This window comes from Hippoglossus stenolepis, chromosome 17, assembly GCF_022539355.2.
Source record: "Hippoglossus stenolepis isolate QCI-W04-F060 chromosome 17, HSTE1.2, whole genome shotgun sequence".
Taxonomy (NCBI): Eukaryota; Metazoa; Chordata; class Actinopteri; order Pleuronectiformes; family Pleuronectidae; genus Hippoglossus; species Hippoglossus stenolepis.
The window spans coordinates 13,554,457-13,560,508 of record NC_061499.1 but is presented as its reverse complement, the minus strand read 5'-3'; positions in this window follow the sequence as shown (position 1 = coordinate 13,560,508).

The window sequence follows — 6,052 nt, the reverse complement described above, 5'->3', positions numbered from 1 at the left end:
ACTACTACCACACACACACACACACACACACACCACACACACACACACACTCACACACACACACACACACTCACTCACACACACACACACACACACACACACACACACTTGGACTTGTGAATTGGAATAACGCAACTCCTTCCTGACTGAACATGATTTATTTGTTTGTTGCCAAATGATTTCCCGGAGCTTCTGGAACTGCAAACAAATAATTCGCAGGCCCCTGAATGCTGGACATCTCCACTTCCTGCCACTTACTTGTATTTTATTTTTTATGGAAGTGGAAAAGAAAAGAGAAAATATAAAACTTGCAGTATGTGTGACTTCTTTTTGTCTCCCCCCCCCACCCTGTGGCATGCTCAACTCTTTACGCAGGACCCCAGTTCAGAAAGGTGTGCGCCACCGAGCTACGCCTTTATCTGCACCTTTAACTAGAGAAATGGTAGAGGCGAGGATTTCACAGGAAGTGACGGATTTGGACCTTGGGGATGTTAAATATTAATCTCTCCTAACTTTTCGTTAAACACCTACTCACGTGCTGTGCTTGTATGAAGTTTAGTCTTATCATGTGGACCCGTCGTTATCCAATCCATGGTGCAGTTCCTATTGTAATGCTTAGATAATCATCCGGGAAATGTGTTTATATCGATCATAACTTTTTATAATGTGTGCGTTTTCATGTGGTTGTGTATATAAAGTAAATTCCGGCATGATACCCAGGTTATTTGTGTGTGCGTCTAATATGTCGGTGTTTAAAGTCCCTTCCAATAAAATGTGGACCTGGTTGAATTATCTTTTTGAAAACGGTCCCGTATAGTTTCATAGTAGCTTAACTTTTATTTTTGAGCTCAACCACTTTATCTTTTGAATGAAACGGCCTATCATTACTATAAAGTCCTACTTTAAGTCCGAGACTCTGTGCATTTGATAAATTAGGTTTAAATATATTGAAAGTGTCGTGTTGTGGATTTTATTGGGTATTTAGCCCCCAAGATATTAATAAGCAGAAGTGTTTGGAAATTGAAATATTCGAAAATGTGTTGCAGTGCTGTGCTTGACTCTGGGAGAGGAGGGAACAGGTCTGTTGCAGCTGGTCTGTGCTGAAAAATAGGCTGACATCGCCATCTAGCGACGACTTTGTGAAAAACTCAGATGGACATACTCTGAGTTAAAATAATAGAAATGATTAAATGATTTAAAAATGTCAAACAATGATGGTTGTAATAACTATTTCATACGATAAAATACAATTATGTTGCATTATATCATAATAATTACCTCCATTTTTTGTGTGGATAGCTGCCGTAATAAACGGGTGCAACTTGTGGAATTATTTTAATACTAAACATAAACTATAAAAATCCATATTTTACTCCTTGATGTGACTGTACAATATACAAATCTTTTAATATTACAATTATCCCAAGGACATTTGATCTTAAAGGGGACTGATACGAACTAATGATTATTTTGTCTCCAAATTAATTGTCTCGTGGTTCTTTTTTTTAAAGTATCCACATGTACAATATAAATTTGACATAGATTGAGCCCTAGGATACGTTTTGATACGACTCACCCTTTTAGTAAATTGCTGTAATATTTACGTTGCCTTATATGTTTACTGAGATGGTACATTTTACGCACAAAGCTGACGTATAGAACAAAGGGAAATGGACCAATAGATTTGGTCACCACGACTGTCTAAATATCCCGTGTATACTTACATAGATATGTGGTTGGTTTTAAATAGCACAGTCGGTGGAACGTAATATTGTGCTACCACTGGTTATCAAATTCTTTTTTATTTTGTTATTTATATGCCTGTTAAGTATTCTGCAGGATTATAGTTCTAGCATTCTGTACGTTTTACGCAAATAAATGAAACAAAAAATAAATAAAATGCAATAAACAAAACAGTGGCGTATATCTGCGGCTACAGGTGAAAATTACGTCCAGTTTTTGTGATGAACAAAAAAGTTGCAAAGCGGAATTTAAATCAAAATCCTCCAGTGCATTTTCTTCTGGCTTCATAGAAATGTTGGGACATTTATTTATTATTTCGAGATGGAGTCCAGTTTTGATACAAGAGATTTCAATCAGAATTTATTCTACTTTAATTAAGATTGTTTTGAGGTGTAGTGCTTAGACGAGAGAACTATTTGCTCCTGCCTCGGATGATCGTATCCGTGTCCATATGTGTTATGAGAGTGAATATTTATGATCAAGTTCATGCAGCAGTGTCAGGAGAGTTTTGTATTTCATCACAGATTACATGCCCCTTTAATGTAATATCTAAACTATTCTGGTGGATTACTCCGTGTGTAACGTGTTGTAAATATTTTGGATTATACTCCAATATTGCTTCACACAATTATTGCGGGTTACACAGTGAATGAATCTGTCATCTGGACAATACTGTTACCTGATCCCAGGAGTCGGTGTGACGATGATTCATTTCACTTTGGACTAAAAAGGATGAAGACTCGACGTTTCCATTATATCTTTATTTCCAAAGTATCATATTCAAGTGAAAATCTGAAAACGAGAATAAAGATAACCGATTTACACATCCATGACAACATTGTGTTTTCATTAGCAGCTAATCAACTTAAGATAACACACACACAAAAAGGCAGTTTTTCATTTTCTGTTGATCCACAGCATCAAATGGAAATGTTGCAACTCTCAAACGGTTGTTTGTTTTAAACGTTCCCAGACGTTTAGTTTACAAGTTTATATAATAATGGATTTTATAAATAACTGGCTAAAAATAAATCCTCATCGCGTGCATGTTGTAAAGTGTCTGCTCTATCAGACGGATCCACAGGCCTCTCGTGTTTCAGCTGAGTTGGTGATACGGTTTGACCCTTATGGAACGAACAGTGGGGAAAAGGCAGATGATCCAAACGCTGTGACGCATTGTATTATTACTGTGTTCACTATGTGTTGAATAGATATCAAATAAACAGCAACAACAGTAAACCCCTTCAACTGAACTGCCACAGGCCACTCTTGGATTTCAGACGTAAAAAGTACCATCATTATGTCATCTGTTGGTTTCCCGAATGTAACCCTTTCCTGATACCTATTTAAATTGTGGCTGTAACCTGATACTCACCCATGTCTGTTTTTAATAACTATGTTGCATGTAATCCGTTAATCTGTTAAATGTAATCCGTTAATCCCTGACTAAAACTATTTGGCTGCATGTGATGAATGACTCAGTCAAATGTCAGACGTCAAATCAATCCCTCAGCTGTTAAATTAAATGTGCCATATTTATGGATTATCGTCAATACGTCTTCTCAGTAGTTTTGAGCACACACGTCACTGGTTTATCTCGCACTTGAAGCGTATAGTGTGCGTATATACATATATATGCTGCATTTTAGCCTGCAGCCTATATGTTAACATATGCATATGATAACGTATAACATATGCCTATGTTGTTGGTTGCATGCGTATAACGTGCACGCGTAATGCGTGAATGTCACTAAAATATGATGTAGACTCTTGTTTGAGTTTCTTCAACTCAAATATAGGTTATAATACAAAACTGATCCTTAACCTGGGGGCCACATAATAATAATAGTAATCATAATAATAGTAATTATACTGACAATAATACGACAATATCCACGACAGTAATTTTATTTCAATTAGCTTTAGTGAATACTCTTGTATTCACTATTGCAGTTTTATTGGATTAGTATTGAAGCCTATTTGATCTAAATGATACTTTGAGCATATTGTTAGTTTTGACTGATCCACACGAGAGGTGCGGTAACCACAGGATTCGCCAAAGGCTGGATTGTGGAGTATTTGTGACACGCACGTGACTAGCTCGCTGTGGCCAGAATGTCCGCGCGCACGGAACGCTGCGTTGTGTCGCGTCAACGTCCTCTGACGCACAGGCACCGAGGAGCGCGCACGCGTTAGCTCAGAGATGGGTGAAAAAGTCGAGATGTGTCACTGCTCGGCGCATTGCGGAGTCCAAAAAGAAAAAGAGGAGCGGAAGCGTTGGGGCGGAAGTTTACTGCAGTGACGTGAGGCGTGCGTCTCATTGGTTTGTGGACCAAAACAAGCGCGCAAGTCCCGCCTCCAACCGGAGACGGAGTGACGTGTAGTCCAAAGCTCAGAGCGCAGGGCTCCGCCCCCCCCTCCCCTCCTTCAGGAGCCGTCTGTGATGGCACAGCCCACAGCTCCAGCGAGACGCATTGAGGCTGGACTGGATCACTGTTCAAGAATTGAGTTCTGCTGCCACACTAAGGAAGAACAGTGAATTGCAGCTAATTTAGTGCTGAAAATAGGATCAATTTGCCTTTATTAAATACTAAACGCAGCTATTTCTGTCCCGTGCTTCATTTTTATAATCACAACTTGGCGAAGAAAGCGAAGTCATATGGAAACACTCGTCTATTATCTGAGGGGCGCTTTGAAACGAAATATTTTAGTACCACATTAATTAATGTGTTTAAACACTGAAAATAGAAACAATCCGGTCACGGTTTATTTTTGTCTAATTAATTTAAAGGTTGGACTATTTTTGTCTATTCTGCATCCTCAAAGACTCACTATGTAAATCCAGGCAGAATCTTCATACATCTGAATAAACAGATGCATTGTGTGGCGTTCGGATCAATATAAATGGTCAAATAGAACCAATATCTAGTGCTGATTCGCCCCTGGTCCCGTGCATCTCTCCCCTGCCTTGTCAGACGTGGTTGAGGACAGACAGGACCAGCACTCGTCTTTGCTCTTTACATTGACCTTCGCTGTCCCCGTGCGTGTAATTCGGCCGAGGCCTGCCTGCAACCTTCAGTCACTCAACAATATAGCTTTGGTCAGTCTTGAAAACACGACTTGGGTTCGGAAGTTAATCTTGTAATACACCTCAAAGACCTGAGCAGACGCGAGTTTATCCAGCACCGTGACAGCGGTCAAATAGAAGCACTTGACCGAGATTATGTGGAAGCCTCCTCCGCGTCTCCGCCGGCGCCTGATTCCCCCACAGACGGACTTTCCCTGTCCTGATACACCCGTACATCATCTCATTTGGTTTCCAGTATAAATGCCCCATAATTTACTGGATTCAATTATGAAGGCTCTGTAGTCTATGAATGTTTTAAACGGGTGATGCACAGCGAGTGTAGGCGCCGGATGTGTAGCCTCTGTTTTCGTATACGCACTTTGAGGGAATTCTCTTTTCGGCAATACACGTTTGACGTTAATTCAAGTTTAAAATAAGTATAAACTTGAAGAAAATAAAGTGTAATCAGGGTCAATTTGAACAGTTACTATATATGTTGCCTATAGGCCTCCAAGTTAAATGTTTTTCCTCACGATTTGGTTCCATAGGAGAATAAAAAATAAGGATCGCGGGAGAAAAGGTATCTTAAAAAAGAGCTTTAAATCCTCTGCTAAAGACGTCCTGTTCGCATCCTGTCCAGACAATAGACTGATATGACAGGTTGACTGTTTTAATCCATAATAAACTTACATTTAAAATCAAATGCTATTAATTGAATGTCTTGGTTCTTTCGGATAGTATAACAGTTTTGGTATGATGATTTCCCCATCCTCTAAGTTTTTATGGATCCATCCTAGATTAATACAAATAAGAATATCCATTTATGAGTCGTTCACCATTGTTTGATCTAACAAAGCCAATGCGAGACAGAACTGATTCTAAAATATCATACGGTGTCCATGATGTGTTCATGAAAGGCGAGAGCGAGAAATGTATTTCAGTGGCGATTCCGTTGGATTTCGTCCTTTTAATCGAATAAACCAGTTTCTCATAAATCCGCATATTATCAGCTGGAAGGGCTGTGTAGCTGACGCAGTCTGTATGTGTTGTTAGGTTTTCACATACAGAAAAATCCAGTGGCGGCAGATAAAACGCGCAGTCTCATCTTTTCCAACAAAATAGACTCCAAATACGAAACGCTGAATAGCAGCCAAAGAAAACGAGCTATTACTATTCGCAAGGCCCAATCCTATGTTTTTTTGTGTTAAATATATGAATTTAATTTACTCTATATATTCATAT